The sequence below is a fragment of the Meriones unguiculatus genome, chromosome 3 (assembly GCF_030254825.1).
Source record: "Meriones unguiculatus strain TT.TT164.6M chromosome 3, Bangor_MerUng_6.1, whole genome shotgun sequence".
Classification (NCBI taxonomy): Eukaryota; Metazoa; Chordata; class Mammalia; order Rodentia; family Muridae; genus Meriones; species Meriones unguiculatus.
Window position 1 is genome coordinate 25049965 of NC_083351.1, and position 16994 is coordinate 25066958.

Here is a 16994-nt window from a genome sequence, read left to right on the forward strand (position 1 = left end):
ACCAGGCTCTTCCCACCGCTTGAGCGGAGGAGGCTCCTAGCAGTGAATCTCTGGGCAGTGAATCGTGATTTCCAGGGCCAAAAATAATGGTCCTGAATTCCCTGTGAGTGAGTGATTGACTTACATGTGTGCATGTGACACAGGTCTAGCCAGCAGGTGTGAAGAAAAGCCTCCTGGGGACTTCCGGGAAAGGCTGCCTCACTTCTATAAAGAAACCCTGTGTGGCAGCTACACAGATAGTTTTTGACATGACCTTCCAGCATCCCCTAGCATTCACACTGTTTCCTGTACAGCCTCTTCCCGTGTTGTAACTGGGTTGGGCTGAGTAGCCAATAGAATAGAGCAGAGAGAATAGTTGCTCTCCTGCTCTTGGGTCACTCAGGCTGGAGGAGGCTCTTTATAAGAGACCTGTGTAGCCAGAAACTGAAGCCCCTGTCAGCAGTTGTGAGCGTGAACTTGGAAAGGGATGCTTCAGCCCCAGCCCAGTTTTTGGATGACTTTAGGCCTAGCTGACAACGTGGCCATCACCTTCTGGGACTCCTAGGGCTGGAAACAGCCAGGTTTCTACCACTCGCCTTCCTCAGTGAGGCAGTGGTTTGAAGGGCTAAGTTCTGTGATTATTTGCCACGCTGCAGTAGCAACATGAGGAGAGGAGAAGCTCTGCTTATGTGATGTGACGTCTCACTGTGGTGCTGGGAATTAGTGCACGCTCAGGAACCAGCCTAAAAACAGCCCACATCAGGGGTGACAGGGTTGAGAAGCTAAGTCCTTGAGTACTAGAGTTGTTCTTTTCAGTATTTGAGATTGGGTCTGGGGCCTCATGGATGCATATTACTGCTGAGCTACAGCCCCAGAAACCTAAGCCCTTGGGAACACTAGTGAATTAACCGACCATAAAACAGGCCTATCTCAGGCTGCTGAAGTGCCTCAGTGGGTAAAGGTACTTGCCATACAAACTGGCTCTACAAAGTTGTCCTCTGACCTCCACATGGCCCACACATACATCATGCACACTCGCACACAATAATAAATTCAAAGCCAAAACACATTTTTAAGCCATCTTATCTCCAAACTACTTCCCTTATTGTTTAAGCCAAGCAAACTGAATTTTCTCTGTGATTCAAAGCTTCTAACTCGTCTGAGGACACGTAAAATAAACAAATACATGAATTCGTTTCCCTTTTGAGAAACAAAAAAGGAAATGAGTTCTGAGCATGTTGGCACTTAGGAAGCTGAGAAAGGAGCCTTAAAAGCTCAAAGCTGGCGTGGCCTGCCTAGGGACAGTTTCAAGTACAAGCAAGCGTGTGGGATGCTCCATGGGAGCCTGTAGGGGCTGCCTTGGTGGATCTTGACAGCAGTGTTCCAGAGGGTGACTACAAGGCACTGGGGAGGCAGACAGGATGCTAGGTGCAAGTCACAGGCATGGCATGTCTGGGGAGGCCAGGAAGGGGTGAGCCGTTCTGGGCCACAATGGAAGTTCCTTTGCACACCCTTCCCAGCCACCCAGCTGAGGCAGAGGCATCAACATCTCCCCGAAAAGCAGTGTCCCCTGAGGAGTCTTGGCAGTTTACTCATTTGTTCGGTCAATTAATTGTCTGTGGAGCCCCTGCTAAGTGCCAGAGGGATACAGTGGTAAGCAGAAGCCAGGCCCAGAAAGCTCCTGAGCTTCCTGAAAGGGAAGGTGGACAGTAATCACACAACCACACAAACATGTGAAAGCAAAGCATGTGGTCAGTGATGTGAAAGAGCTGAGCAGCAAGGCAGGTCCCAGGAGTGTGAGCAGGCGAGTGGGCCAGGCTGGGGGCCTGCTGAGTGTCAACTGGGCAAGGTCAGGGAGGTGGAAAGGAGAAAAATGCACTTTCTAGGCAAGGCAAGGAGAAGGGCTGTGTGGGAAATCGCTGTGTGCCTGTATCTATCATAAGACAGGATAAATTTGACTCTCTGGGGTTTTCTCATGAAAGCAGTACCCACTGCCCAGCGGAACAGGCACTCACTATTTGCTGAGTTAGACAAGAGCCATAAGATGAGGCTTGCCATGAGGGGAGCCACACGGGCAAGGTCTTGAAAGACCACGCTTAGGACCTCGGGTTTTATTCCCAGGACCCTGAGGACCCACCGAAGGCTGTTAAGAAGGGATGGTGACAGACACAGGAGATCCGTTAGAACACTCTTTGACTTCTGAGGCAGAAACTCATCAATCAATCAATCGGGACCAACCAGAAGGCAAGAAGGGGTTGCCAAGGTTCAGACAAAAAATGGCACAGGCCTAGCCTAGGAGATGGAGATGAAGAGAAAGCGGGTAACCAGTGCAGTTGGTGGTTGAAGGAACATGCTAGTGGACTAAGTGGCCCATACGGGCTTTAGTCCCAGGCAGAGGCAAGTGGACCTCTATGAGTTCAGCATTAGCCTGTCTACACAGGAAGTTCAAGCCAACTGCTGTTACCCAGGAAGACCTTGTCTCAATAAAAACAGCTGGACAGTGGTGCTGCACGCCTTTAATCCCAGCACTCAGGAGGCAGAGACAGGTGGATCTCTGGGAGTTCAAGGCCAGCCTGGTCTACAGAGTGAGTTCCAGGACAGCCAAAGCACAGAGAAACTATCTTGAAAAACAACAAAAGTTACACTGAGTGTTGTGGTGCAGGTGGTAAAGCCTTGCAAATATGAGACCCCAAATTTGGACCCTAGCACTTTACCGACCAGTCACCGCATCTGACCTGGAGATTGTTTTTAAGTGGGCAAAACTTGATGTAGCCCTTACCTTAGTAGAGGTCTATTAATAACTACACCATGTTATGAACAAATATGTAATTACAGCCCCGACAACCTGTAAGCAGCTAAGTGTGTAGTAGCACTAGGAAAATGAGTGAGGGATCTGACCTAGTCGTGGAGAGGAATCAGGGCATCCCTGAAAAAGGAGTGCTGGAGCCAAGATCCAGAAGAGTTCCTAGGGCAAAGTGTGGGGTTCCAGGTAGAGAAAACCATGCAAAGGCCCTGTGGTGAGCTTGGCCAGTGTAGATGAACTGTGAAGGGAATAGGGTCTCACAGACATAGGAAGGGCCAGCCCATTCAGAAGCCTGCCACACAGGAGGAGTCCTATTTTTGCAAGCACAGTGGAAGCTCTGTGTGGTGTTTCTTACCCACAATCCCACAATCCCAGCCCTGGGGAGGCAGGCAGAAGAATCGCGAACTTGAGGCCAGCCTTGGCTACTTGGACCCGGCCTCAAAGAACCAAAAAAAGTAATAAACAAAACCCTTGGGGGTTAGGGAAGGCATGGTGGCTCATTGGTGAGGCACTTTCTAGGATGAGTTGGATCCCCCGAACCCACGTAAAGGCACGAACAGACTCCACAGAGCCTGACCTCCCCTCGTGTGTGCCTGAAACACAAATAACAATAACTTATGTTTTAATAAAAGGAAACACCGGGAAGCTGCTGGACAGGCTCAGCCGGTAGGGGCAAAAACCAGGTTATCGAGACTGTCGCCTGGAAAAGGTGTTGGAGAAAGAGTGAAGGTGGAGCTTCCCGCAGTAACAGGCATCCTAAAGAAGAGATGCTGGGCGCTTGGCCCGTTGTTGATGGAAACCAAGAAGTGGACAGTGGAGGTGGAAAGGCTCAGTGGACCATTGGACTCGAAATGAAAAGGAAACAGAGGGGAATGAAAAAGAAACAGAGTGATCAATGGCGATTCCAAACTTTCCAGGTCCAACCCCACAGACACTGGCATTCACGAAGAAGGAACTGTGGAAGAGGGCTCAGGGACACACAAAGTCAATAGAGAACCACTCACGGTACAACGCCTGTGCTCGGGAGATGGGTCTGACCCACAGCCAGGGAGAGGGAAGAGCACTGCGGTACATCTTAGAGGCAGCAGCCTCGGGAGCCTGAGGGTGGCTCCCCTGGCACAGCGGGTCTTTTCCGGGAAGTCCTGGGCAAGAGCTGCTTGGAATGAACTAGCTGGGCCTGAAAGGAGGCTAGCTCTCGGTCTGATTTCCTGGTTTCCTTGCCAGAAAACTTAGGAACGTCCGGTCAGTCCCAGGCTCTGAGCTTCTCCGGAGATAGACGGTGCAGGCAGGGCCCCCCTTTAGAGATCCCTGCTTTTCCCTAGCGCCGCACTTTTCCCCCAGAAGGGACAGGCAAAGCAGAACAGGGAGGCCACAAAACGCTCTCGGCTCCTCCTCCAGCCGCCAACGTTCTGAACCCTGGCTCTCTTACAACACCTCCCCCAGCCCCTGCACACTCTGTACCAAGGCTCTCCAGGCTCGCTAGACGTGCCCTCCCACCCAGTCCCCTGAGCCATTCTCAAAAGAACATTCATTCACTGTAACCCCTTGGCGGGGTACCCCGGCCTCCCTACGAACGGGCATCTGGCTCCCCCTGGTGGCCAAATGAGCATGTGCAGATGGAAGAATTTGATCCTGGTAGACACTGGGGCCACCCAGCCTTTTGCCAGGATATTTTAGACTAGCGCCCTGATGTTGTCAGCTTCTGTTTCCTCACCTGCAGATTGGGGCTTGTGACGGAGTGAAGCCATCCTTGAACTAACATGCAGAAATCTTGACAGTCAGTCTGCGCATGGTGGTACAGGCCTACAACCTTAGAACTTGGGAAGTAAATGTGGGTTGGGGGGGTGAGGATCAAGGGTGTAGGATGAGCTTCTGCTCTGCTCGTCCAGTGAGTGAAAGGTCAGCCTGGACTGCACGTGTCCTTGTTAGTTGTGAAGCCTCTCCCCACCTTTAGGAATCATGACATCCTCAATCCCTCTGTCCACTACCCTCCCCTTTCCCAGATACTCCACTGTTGGACTAGAAATGTCCTGATTGGCTAGAGCATTGAGCATTAATCTGCCTTCAGTAGCATCAGGTTCCTGACTTCATTTGCTGTCTAGAAATGGAAAAAAACACATAATTATGCTAGGATGTGACAGATCAGTGACAGAACTAGGCAAGAAGTATTCTAGGGTCTAAAAGAAAAAGTCATCCAGATTCAAGAGAGGAGACTGTTCCAGGAGGCCTCCTATTGGAGCCAGAGAAGGTCATTTGAACCAAGGGCTGAGGGCTCAAATGCTTTCCAGGGGGGCAGCTCCAGCCATTCAGTTTTGGTCCAGTTTCCAGGACATATTAGAGCCCAAATTGCTAGGAGGTACCTCCCAAGGATAATGGGCAAAGTCAGCCCTGTGCGTGGGTAATAAAGTATGTCATTTGTGAGAGTTTGAGAACACATATAAGGGGGCTGGAGAGATGGCTCAGTGGTTAAGAGCACTAGCTGCTCTTCTTAGAGGTCCCTGGTTCAATTCCCGGCAGCCACATGGCAGCTCACACCTGTCTGTAACTTCAGTTCCAGGGCTTCTGACACCCGCACACAGACATACATGCAGGCAAAATATCAATGATCATAAAATTAAATTATATATATATATATATATACACACATATATGTATAGACATGTAAGATATATGTGTGTGTGTGTGTGTGTGTGTGTGTGTGTGTGTATCTTGTTGCTGCTTGTAACTCCAGCTCCACAAGATGCCTCCGACCTCCTCAGGTACATGCACAGGCACATATCCTGACACACACACACACACAAAATAAATAAATAAATATTTTATAGAAAAGAACATATATAAAATCAAATGTTTCTTTCCCTTTTTGATGATCACCTTGATGTAGCATCTTAAGCAGTGTCGGGTTTTTGTTTTTGTTTGTTTGTTGTTTTGAGACAGGCTTTTTCTGGGTAGCCCTGGCCGTCCTGGAGCTGGAGCTGTAGACACCAAGCTGGCCTTGAACTCAAGAGATCCACCTTCCTCTACCTCCTGAGTGCTGGGGTTAAAGCTGTACACCACCGCCACCCTACAAGCAAGGGTGCACACGCCTGCGATCATAACATTCAGGAGGTGGAGACAAGAGGATCAGAAGTTCAAGGTCATCCTTGACTATGTAGCCAATCTAGGTGACAAGGGACTGTCTCAAAAAAAGAAATAAATGACATAATAAAACTATATGAAAAGAATATTTTGTGTCTCTGGGTTCTAAATGACTAGAAACTGTGTGCGCACGCATGCGCGCTCTTCTGTCTGTTAAGCAGGTGTACACTCGATTGTATGTGCAGGTATGAAGGGCAGAAGTCAACTCTGGGATCTGGGTCTTCCACTGGACATGGACTTGCCCTTTGGCTAGACTGACCTGGCCAGAAGGATCTATTTGTCTCTTCCTCCCCCACCTCTTCGTGCTGGAGTGACTACTGAGCATGGCCACACCTGGCTTTTTGCATAGGTGGTGAGGCTCACACAGAAAACATTGCTATCTGCTGAGCCATTTCCCCAGCCTGCCACTCCTGCTTTCAAAGTAATTTCGTGGTAGTTTGGACTTATCCGAGCTCACCTAACGTTTCCAACTCGATGACAGGTCCTTGAGGTTAAGCAGTCATTTCAGAGTAAACAGGGACAGTATGAGGGGGTAAGAGTTAATATGTTTTGAGTCTAAAATCCTATGTGACAGGCCTGGAGAGATGGCTCAGTGGTTAAGAGCACTGTCTGCTCTTCCAGAGGTTCAATTCCTGGCAACCACGTGGTGGCTCACCACCATCTATCATGTGATCTGGTGGCCTCTTCTGGCACGCAGGTGAACATGCCGACAGAACATTGTATACATAGTAAATAAATAAATCTTTTTAAAAATTTAAAATTCTATATGACAGTTGTATTGCTTTAAGGCTTACTTATATGTTACCACAGCTCAACAGTAACAGATATTTTCTGTAAAAGTTTTAGGCTGGGTATAGTAGCTCATGCCTTTAATCAGCACTCAGAAGGCAGGAGCAGGTGGATCTGAGTTTGAGGCCAACCTGGTCTACATAGTGAGTTCTAGGACAGCCAGGACTACACAGAGAAACCCTGTCTCAAACCCTACCCCCAAAACAAAACAAAACTGAGCATTAGCTGCTCTTCCGGAAGCCCTGGGTTCAATACCCACCACCCACATGGCAGCTGTAATGCCCTCTTCTGGCCTCCACAGGCACCAGACACAGACATACATACAGGCAAAACACCAGTACACTAGAATACATTCATTTTTTTTTTTTTAGTAAAAAGAAAGATGTACAGTCAGATATTTTTGTTTGAAAATACAAATTGTTATTTTCTTCTCTATGTTAAGGATCAAACCCAGAGCTTTTTTTTTCATGAAGAAGCATTCTCCCTGAGCTACACACACACACACACACACACACACACACACACACACTCCAAATAACATCTTTCCTGGTCTACATAGTGAGTTCCAGGCCAGCCAGAGCTGAATACACAGTTAGACTCTGTCTCAAAACCCACCAAGAACAAAAAGAAAAACATTATTTTTAAATATGGGTGCTTCCGAGGGAGCAAACCATGGCCTTCGTGTGGAAGTCGGAGAACAGCTCTCTAGAGTCCGTTCTTTCCTGCTACCATGGGTGTCGCAGGATTTGAACTCAAGTAGCCAGATTTGACAGCAAGTGGCCCTTCCCACTAACCCATCCCACTGACCCTAGTTTTGCTTTTGTTTATGCAAAGCTCGGGATTTTCCAAGGGCCACGTGGTCACTGGACACATGTTCTACATCTGAGCTGCACCCCAAGCCCCTGGTTGGTTGGTTGAGACAGAATCTAACTGCGCAGCCCAGTTTGGCTTGAGACATGACAGTCTTGACCGCTGTCTCCCAAGTTTAGTTTACAGATGCTTTCTACTCATATTCACACCTAGTTCCCAAATGATGTCTTTCAAATCTAGTAATGCCCTTTGCTGCAATGGTTCACATTTTGTAATCCCAGCACTCAGGAGTTTGGGGCATAATTTTAAGTTCAAGGTCAGCTTGGACTACATGGCTAGAATTTGAAGAAAAAAAAAAAAGAAGTAAGTTATGGGGCTAGGATGTAGGGGTGTAGCTTAACTGTACCCAGCAGGAGGCCCTGGGTACCACTTCTTGTTCTGCAAAGGGAAAACAAATGCACATAACTTTAATCTTACCGTTTTATCCCACCACCACCCTCTTTTTAGGATAAAATCTTGGTACACTATAGACCAGGCTGGCCTCAAATGACAATCCTCCTGCCTCTGACTCCTAAGTGCTAATGTTACAGGTATGAACCACCGTACTCAGTTCATTTGATCTATTTGGTGTTTTGTTGTTGTTGTTGTTGTTTTATTAAACAGTGTTACACAAATATATAAGGTTTGTTGGTTGGTTGGTTTGTTTGTTTTGTTTTGGACAGGTTCTCCTGTAGACCAGGTTGGGTTTGAACTCACTATAAAGCCAGGAATGACCTCTAACTTCTGAGCCTTCTTTTAGGGAACCCCAGAGTCAGCTCAAGACACCCTAAAGCTAAATTCTCAGCACAAAGGAGACTTATTTGCCCCAGAGGGAAGAGGACTAGATTAGGGATAAAGAGAGGAGACAGAGGACGGGGGGGGGGGGGGGGGGGAGAGAAGGGGAAGGGAACAAAGGAGAGGGGAGAAAAGGGGCATTGGAAAAGGGACCCATGGACAAAGGACTGCCTCTGGATAGAGAGACAGACAGACAAAGCCCATGGGCAAATGGCGGTTTATAAGGTAAAGAAGAAACTCCGCGTTAGGATGAGGTGTTTCATTTCAATTGGGCATGTTACTTAGGTGACCCAAAAGGGGCCTTTAAGTGTTGGACTTCAATACTTTGATAGCTGAACCTCGGTAGTCAGCCTCAGGAGGAGGAAGTGGCCAAATAAGGGAATAGAGCTTGGTGGCTGGCTTTAGGAATGTAATCTAACAGTTTTTAGCAAGGCAGAGGGAATGGGGGAGAAGGGCAAGGCAGGCCAGAGCGTTGTTTGGCCTGGTGGAGCTGGTAGAGTCCTTCCACTTCTGCCTCCAGTGACTGGGTTCCATGTGTGTGCCACCACACTAGGTTTTTTGTTTTCATGTTGTCTTTAGACAGGATCTTTTTATGTACTCCTGGCTGTTCTGGAAATCAGTATTTAGATCAGGCTGCCTTCAAGCTCACAGAGGTCTGTTGGCATACTTTTTAAAAAACGATTTTACTTATGTTTCTTTCATCTTTTTCTCCCTACTCCATCCCAATCCCTTCCAACATCCCAATACCAGGTAGGAGAGAGAAAGCGTTAGTGGGAGAGGGGGGTGCAGTTCTTTCTTAGCTGCTTTCTGCTGGTCAGGGTTGTCAGGTTCCTTGGAGCCAGTCCAATCCCTGTTTCAGGAGAGCTCCATCTTCTTGTCTCACAGCGGCAACCAGGAGCAGCAAGGGGGAAGCAGGAGCAGCCTTGCTCTTTCTTTTCTCTCCACTCTCTGGGCTCTGGCATGGATTCTCTCTCCAGAGTCCTCAGATTTAAACTATCTACAGCTGGCAAAGAGCTCCTCTCAGAGCCTGCATGAGGCAAATAGTCTGTTGCTGTGGAGCATCAGACTCAGTCCCACATCCCACACCTGGGACCAAAACAAAAACATGTTTATATCTGCAGCAGAGATCTGCCTGCCCATGCCTCCTAGCCACCGGAATTAAGGGCTTGTGCTATCATCAAGTTTGGCTCATTTGAACTATTTTTAAGGGTACAGTCAGTGGCATTAAACGTATTCACATTGTTGGATGACCATGGTCACCCTCCAACCTTTCCATAGTCCCCAACTGAAGCTTTTTGTCAAACTATTACTTTGTCTCTATAAAAATCTGACTGGTTTGGTATTGATGAAGCTTGGGAAGTAGCCCAGTTGGTAGAAAGGGGCTTAGAGAGCCGGGGTTTGAGCCCCACTACCGCATAAACTAGGTATGGTAATTAACACATACCTGTCATCTCAGCACATGAGATCATCCTCTGCTACATAGCAAATTTGAGGCCAGCCTGGGCTACATAAGACTTGTCTAAGCCAGGCAGTGGTGGTGCACACCTTTAGTCTCAGCACTCTGAGGGCAGAGGCAGGCAGATCTCTGTGAGTTTGAGGTTAGCCTGGTCTACAGAGCAAGTTCCAGGATAGCTATGGCTACACAGAAAAATTCTGTCCCCTTGCCCCCAAAAAAACAAAACAAAGCAAACAACAACAACAAAAACTTGTCAAAAAAAATGGACAGTAGTTTATTTATTTATCTTTTTTTTTTTTTTGAGACAGCATTTCTTCGTGTAAATTTATCTGTTCTGGACTTGATTTGTAGACCAGGCTGGCCTCGAACTCACAGCTATTTACCTGTCTCTGCCTCCCGAGTGCTGGGATTAAAGGCTGAATTGAATGTCTCTCAAACACCCTTAACTCAGCAAGTCTGAATTTAGGAAGTCCCTTCTGGAGAACAGTACCAGAGGCCATAACACCTCAAGGAGACTCTGGGGAGCTCCCCCTCTCTCCTGTCTCACTTCATCTCTGGTCCCAGTGTCCTTGCCTTACCCCAGGCTGTCACCATTTCTACCATTCTAGAAAGCGCCATGGCTTCTCCAGGCCAGCCTCACTACATTCACACAATGCCGGGGGTCCCTCCTGAGGTCTCCTCATTCCCCTCAGAATAAAAGGCAGGATTGGTGGAGTAGCTTTCAGAGGTCTTCTCACCTGTGTTTTCTTTTGTTTTTTTCTTTCAAGACAGGGCTTCTCTGTGTAGCCTTGGCTGTCCTGGAGCTCACGCTGTAGGCCAGGCTGGCCTCGAACTCACAGAGATCCAACTGCCGCTGCCTCCCAGAGTGCTGGGATTAAAGGCATGAGCCACCTTACCCGGTCCCTGGTGGTTGGTTCAAATCTTAATTCTCCCTTCTTCCAGGAGGCCCCTTGGACCTCAGGGTTCTGGATCACCGTCGGACAACAAGCGCCTCCTTGTCACTGTTTGCCTAGCAACCCTCCTCTGCCAGAGTGTGAGTCATAGCAGCAGAAATGCTCCAGTCTGGCAGTCCAAAGCGCCCTTCCCAGCCCAGTGCTGGCATGCAGTAGGTTCTGTCCACATGCAACAAAGGACAGACAGAGAAACACAATGGAAACCAGAAGGGGGTGCAGAGCCTGGGAAACTCGGAGGCTGGGAGGGCTCCTGCTGTGCGCTGAGAACATGAGGAAGATGTTGTCCCATGTCCTGGCAGTGAGGCCGGGGTCAGGCACCAAGTGCTCTGTGTCCTGGTGAGTCCGGGGGCTTGCTTTCTCTCCCGCATGATGAAAAACCACTGCGGAAGGTAAGCAACTGTGGGTGGGACAGACAGAGTCGCTATGGCAGGGAGGGAGCCAGGCTAGAGGCAGGAAGGTAGCAATGAAGAGCGTTTCCAGGTTCCAGCCTCAGAACTGTCAAAAGGAAACTAACGTCAGCTAATGCTGACTCCCACATAAAAAGTCAAGTTAAAGCCAGGCAAGGTAGCACACACATGTAATCCCAGCACTCTGAGAGGCAGAGACAGGCGGATCTCTGTGAGTTCAAGGCCAGCCTGTTCTACAAAGTGAGTCCAGGACAGCCAAGGCTACAGAGAAACCCTGTCTTGGAAAGCCACCCCCCCACCACAATAATAATAAAATAAAATAAACGATAATAATAATAATAATTAGAAGCCAAGCCGTGGTGGCTCATGACTTTAATCCCAGCACTCGGGAGGTAGAGGCAGATGGATCTCTGTGAGTTGGAGGCCAGCCTGGTCTAAAAAAAGTGAGTTTCAGGACAGCCAGGATTACACAAAGAAACCCTGTCTTGAAAAAAAAACAACAACAACAACAACCAAACAAACAAGTTAAATTAATATGGGTTAGGAAGAAGGCCCCACAGGCTGACGCTCTAGCGGTGGACAACCGAGGTCCACGCCCAGAACCCAGTTAGAAAAATGAATGGCTGGGCAGTGGCGGCAGCGCATGCCTTAAATCCCAGCACTCAGGAGGCAGAGGCAGCTGGATCTCTGTGAGTTTGAGCCCAGCCTGGTCTACAAAAGTGAGTTTCAGGACATCCGGGACTACCCTGTCTTTAAAAAAAAAAAAAGAAGAAGCAAAGCCCAATGCAGTTGCCGGTGTCAGCAATCTCAGCACTCCAAGACAGGCCTGGAGGTAGAGACAGAGTTTCCCAGCAGGTCACAGCAGCAGAGACAGAAGAAGCCCTCAGCTTAACAAGGTGGACGGTGAAGACCTAACCTCTACCCTGTCCTGTGTAGTGCCTGCACTCTCTCACACATAAATACACTTTTGTTTTGTTTTGTTTTCAGCTTAGATATAATTTTTTTTGAGACAGGGTCTCATTGTCTAGCCATGGCCTTCCTAAGTCATAGAGGCCTTTGCCTCCAAGTGCTGGGATTAAAGATGTGTGCCACCATGCTGGAAACAAATAAAAAAAAATTTTTTTAAAGTGGAAATTAGGCCAATGAGAAGGCTGAGCTAGTGAAGATGAGCCATAAAACGTGGCAATCTGAGTTCTAACAGCAAGGTGAAAGAGCTTTGCTCCGTAATTTGCCCTCTGACCTCCACTTGCTTGCCATGGCAGGCACACCCATGCAAACACCCTATAATAAATAAAATAAGGGCTGGAGAGATGGCTCAACCGTTAGGAGCCCTGGCTACTCTTTCAGGTTCCAGTCTCTGTATCTACAGGCAGTTCATGCTGTAACTCCAGTTCCAGAGGATCCACTGCCCTCTTCTGGCTTCCTCTGGTACTGCATGTGGTGTACAGACGTGCAGGCAAAACATCCTTAAACTTAAAAAAAGAAAAAGAAAAATTAAAGAACTAAGTGAAAATAATAATAGTAAAAGATCCTCTGAAGTTTTCCTTACCCCAATCTGAGCAGTGTTAGACACACTCCCTGTGTCCCCAGCTAGCTACTAGCAGAAAAACAAACAAACAAACAAACAAACAAACAAAACAAAACCAAAGCCTCGGGGAAAAGGATTGATTGTTCCCCATTAGGGCTGCTGAACCGAACACGTTAAAACAAGTGCCCCAGGCAGACAGGATGGCACAGAGATGTAATCCTGGTGTTCAGGAGACCGAGGAGAACCTTCAGGAGAATTTCAAATCTCAGGGCGATTTGGACTGCTCTAGCCTGGAACTTCCTTTATAGACCAGGCTAGCCTCAAACTCACAGAGATCTGCTTGCCAGCTCCGTACCACCGGAGTGCCGGGATAAAGGGTGTTAAACGGTGTGTGTTACCTCAGGGCGCTGTTGGCACACAGCTTTAATCCCAGCACCCATCATTTTTTTTTTTTCTGTTATTTTGAGATAGGGTTTTCTCTGTGTAGCCTTGACTGCTCTGGACTCACTTTGTAGACCAGGCTGGCCTCAAAGGCACAGAGATCCACCTGTCTCTGCCTCCTGTCACCAGGGCCCAGCCTTCAGAGTTGTGTGTCACCACACCAAACCCAGACTCTTGTACCTCAGGCTGGCCTTGAACTTTAGATTTTCCTGCCTCAGTTTCCCAAGTGCTGAGATACAGGCATGCATCACCATGGGCTGAGATATACTTTTACTTAAAAAAAAAAATCTAAACTGAGCACGGTGGTTCTTGCCTTTAATCTCAGAACTGAGGAAGCAAAGGTAGGCTGATCTCTGTGGGTCTGAGGCCAACCCAGTCTAGATTGTAAATTCTGGGCCAATAAACGGTTACACAGTGAAATCCTGTCTCAAAAGAAATAGTTTGCTGTTTCCTGAAATCAAACCGGACCTAGCATCCTGTATCCTACCCACTCCCAGTCCTCAATCCTCCTCCTTCTGTTTGTCTCACTTGCTCTTTGCCCAGTGTTAACCCTTAATTCTCATTTGAGTACAGTTGAACTTCAGAAGCCCCTGGGAGCTGGGGGATGGCTCAGCAGTGGGATAGGTACAGTGCCGGCTGCAGAAACTGGTCTTTCTGAGTACCTGCCCCTGGACAGCTCTAGCTTGGCATTGTAGCCTAAGCCACTAGGGGCTGTGAGGTGAGAGCGATGGGCTGGATGGAGCAGGCAGCTATGAAGGCTGGGCCTTGGTGACAGGAACCGGTGGTTAAGCTGGGTATAAGGACTGGGATTCAGTACTTGAAACCATGTCTGGCTCTAGACACTGCATGCTGGGTTCTGCAAACTAGACCCAGGACAGAGGTCATCGGCTTCAGGTCTTGTTTGTTTGTTTGTTTGTTGAGACAGGGTTTCTCTTTGTTGCCTTGGCTATCCTGGAACTGCCTCTGTAGCCTTGAACTCACAGAGAGCCTCTCAGAGTGCTGGGATCACAAGAGTGTGCCACCACACCGGCTGGCTTCAGGTCTTTTGACCCTACAGTGTAATAGGCTCAGCGGTGTCATTTGCTACCTGGAGTAGGGCAAGACTGAGGAGCTCCAAGTCCCCACTTGTTTTGCAATAGCTATTGGACTAGCCTAGAGGAGAAATTAAGGGAGCTGGGGGTGTGGGCTTGTGTGTGTGGAGAGAGGGCGAGAAAGGTTAGGCACATAGACTTAGTCCCGTGTCCTAGGGATATGAACCTGGCTAGAGCTCCGGGCCTCTCTCTAGGAAGCCCCTCACAGCTAGGGGAAGATGGGGTGGGTGGGAAGAGTTGAGATCTTCCAGGTTCCTTGTCTTTTCATCCATGCTCTTTGCCAACCGCTGGTCCTGCTCCCAGACAGAGGTCACTGGAGCAGTTCCTGTGGGGATAGAGTGCATATGCCCAGGGCGTGGCCTGGTCTCAGAACACAAGGATCCTGCCAGAACAGATGGCAAGATGCAGAGTGAGAACTGGAGACCAGATCAACAGATGGACAAACAGGGATATCATCAAAGAGATGACCAAAGAGGCAGCTCAGAGACTAAATGACAGTTGGAAAGCTGGGGCCGGAGAGATGACTCAGAGGTTAAGAGCACTGGCTGCTCTTCTAGAAGGTCCCGAGTTCAATTCCCAGTAACCACATGGTGGCTCACAACCATTAGTGCCCTCTTCTGGTGTGCAGGAGTATATGCAGGCAGAACACTGTATACATAATAAATATATCTTAAAAAAAAAAAAAAGAGTTGAGAAGCCCACAGAGAAAAATGGATATTGTTGCTGGGGGAGGGGTCAGTAAATACAGGTCAACAGCTCTTGGCCTTGTGTCCTCTAAGATTTGGCTTGTCCGAGTTTCTCCTCCCTGCATCCGGAGCCTAGAGTGTCTCTGGTCCTATTGACTTTGGAATAGGCTTTTTGTTTTTGTTTTTTGAGACAGAGGTTCTCTGTGTAGCCCTGGCTGTCCTGGAACTCACTCTGTAGAGCATGATGGCCTCAGAAGTCTGCCTGCCTCTGCCTCCAAGAGTTGGGATTAAAGTGTGCGCCACTACTGCAAGGCTGGAACAGGATATTCTTAGACAGGTCAGGAAAGCGGGCTGTTCATCCTCGGCTTCTACAGACCACATGCAAGTAGTGTGATCTTCCACACTCCTGGTGCTATAACAACAAAAGTGCCTCCAGCCCACACTGCTTCCAGGGTGTGGATAAATGTGATCTCTCCAGCCTCATGCTCCTGCTTCTGTGCCTTCTCTGCCATGGTGGACTCAATCTCCTTGAATCTGTAAGCCAAAATAAAGCCTATCTGTAAAAACAAACACAACAAAACCATCTCCAGATCTTAGATGCCTGTTGCGAAGGTACTGCCACGGATGGAGAACTCTCTATCACCCAAGCTGATTCTAATTATTTAAAAAAAAAATATATATATATATATGTGTATGTATACACACACATATATATGTGTGTATATTTATTTATTTATTTATTTATTTATTTTTTGCTAGGCACACACCTGTAATTTCACCACTCCAGAGGGAGAGGCAGGTGGAACTCTGTGGGTTCAAACCCAGCCTGGCCTAAATAGCAAGTTCCAGACCAACCAGAGTTACATAGTAAGAACCCCGGAGCAGGTGGGGGAGTTGTCTGTGTATGTGTGTGTACATGAGCACGCATGAGTGTACTTGCCACAGCATACTTATGTGGTGTGGTGGTCAGAGGACGACTCTCTCTTCCTCTCACCTGCCTTTCTTTTTTCCTTCCTTCCTTCTTTTTTTTTTTTCTTTTCTTTTTTTTTTTTTTAAGACAAGGCCAGCAAGGTAGCCTGGAACTTGCAATGTAGACTTATAGCTATCTGCCTATCCATGCTTCCTGAGTGTTCACCACTGCTAGGAGCAGAGTCAGGCAGATCTCAGTGAGTTCAAGACCTGCTTGGTTTACAGCGCACATTCCAAAACAGCCAGGGATACACAGAGAAACCCTGTCTCAAACAACAACAACAATGAAAACAAAAAAATAATATCTGCCCAGCCAGATTCAGATCCTCCTCCTCCTCTTCCTTTTCGTCTTCTTCTTGGTTCACTTCTTTTTATGTGCACCAGTGTTCTGGCTACACATATATATGTGCACCCATGTGTGTGCCCGGTGCCCTCGGAGATCTGAAGAGGGCATCAGATCCCTGGAACTGGGGTTACAGATGGTTGTAAGACGCCATGTGGGTACTAGGACTCTAACCCTGGTCTTCTGCGAGAACAGCGAGTGTTCTGAACTGTGAGCCATTTTCCTAGGGCCTAGACTCATGTATTGACAGGAGGCGTCCTCCAGGTGCCTGGAGCACTCTCATCAGTCCTTGTGCATACCTTCTCATGCACACCAGCATCTCTTCAACTGGTGAGACTCAAGAGCCAGGTAAACCGAGAGGGTCCCTGACACTGAATAGGGGCTTGAAAGGCTGCTGAAACAGGGGTGCAGTCCTGGGCAAGGAGACCTGGCTGCCCTGGAACTTGCTTGGTAAACCAGGCTGGCCTCAAGCTCAGTTATGCCTGCCTCTGCCTCTGCCTCTCCAGTGGTGGGCTTAGAAGCCTGTGCCACGACTGCCTGCATGCTCTTTGAGAGAAGAACAATGAACCCTGGGGCGGATGTACACAGTACTTAAAGCAACAAGCATATATTTTGTTTGTTGGCTGGTTTTTTTTTTGAGACAAAGTCTTACTATTCTAGCCTCACTATTTGGCTTTGAATTTACTGTGTGGATGAAGCTGGCCTCAGCTTAAAGCAATCACGCTACCCCAGCCTTTCAAGTCCTCAAGGTATTTCACCATGCCTTG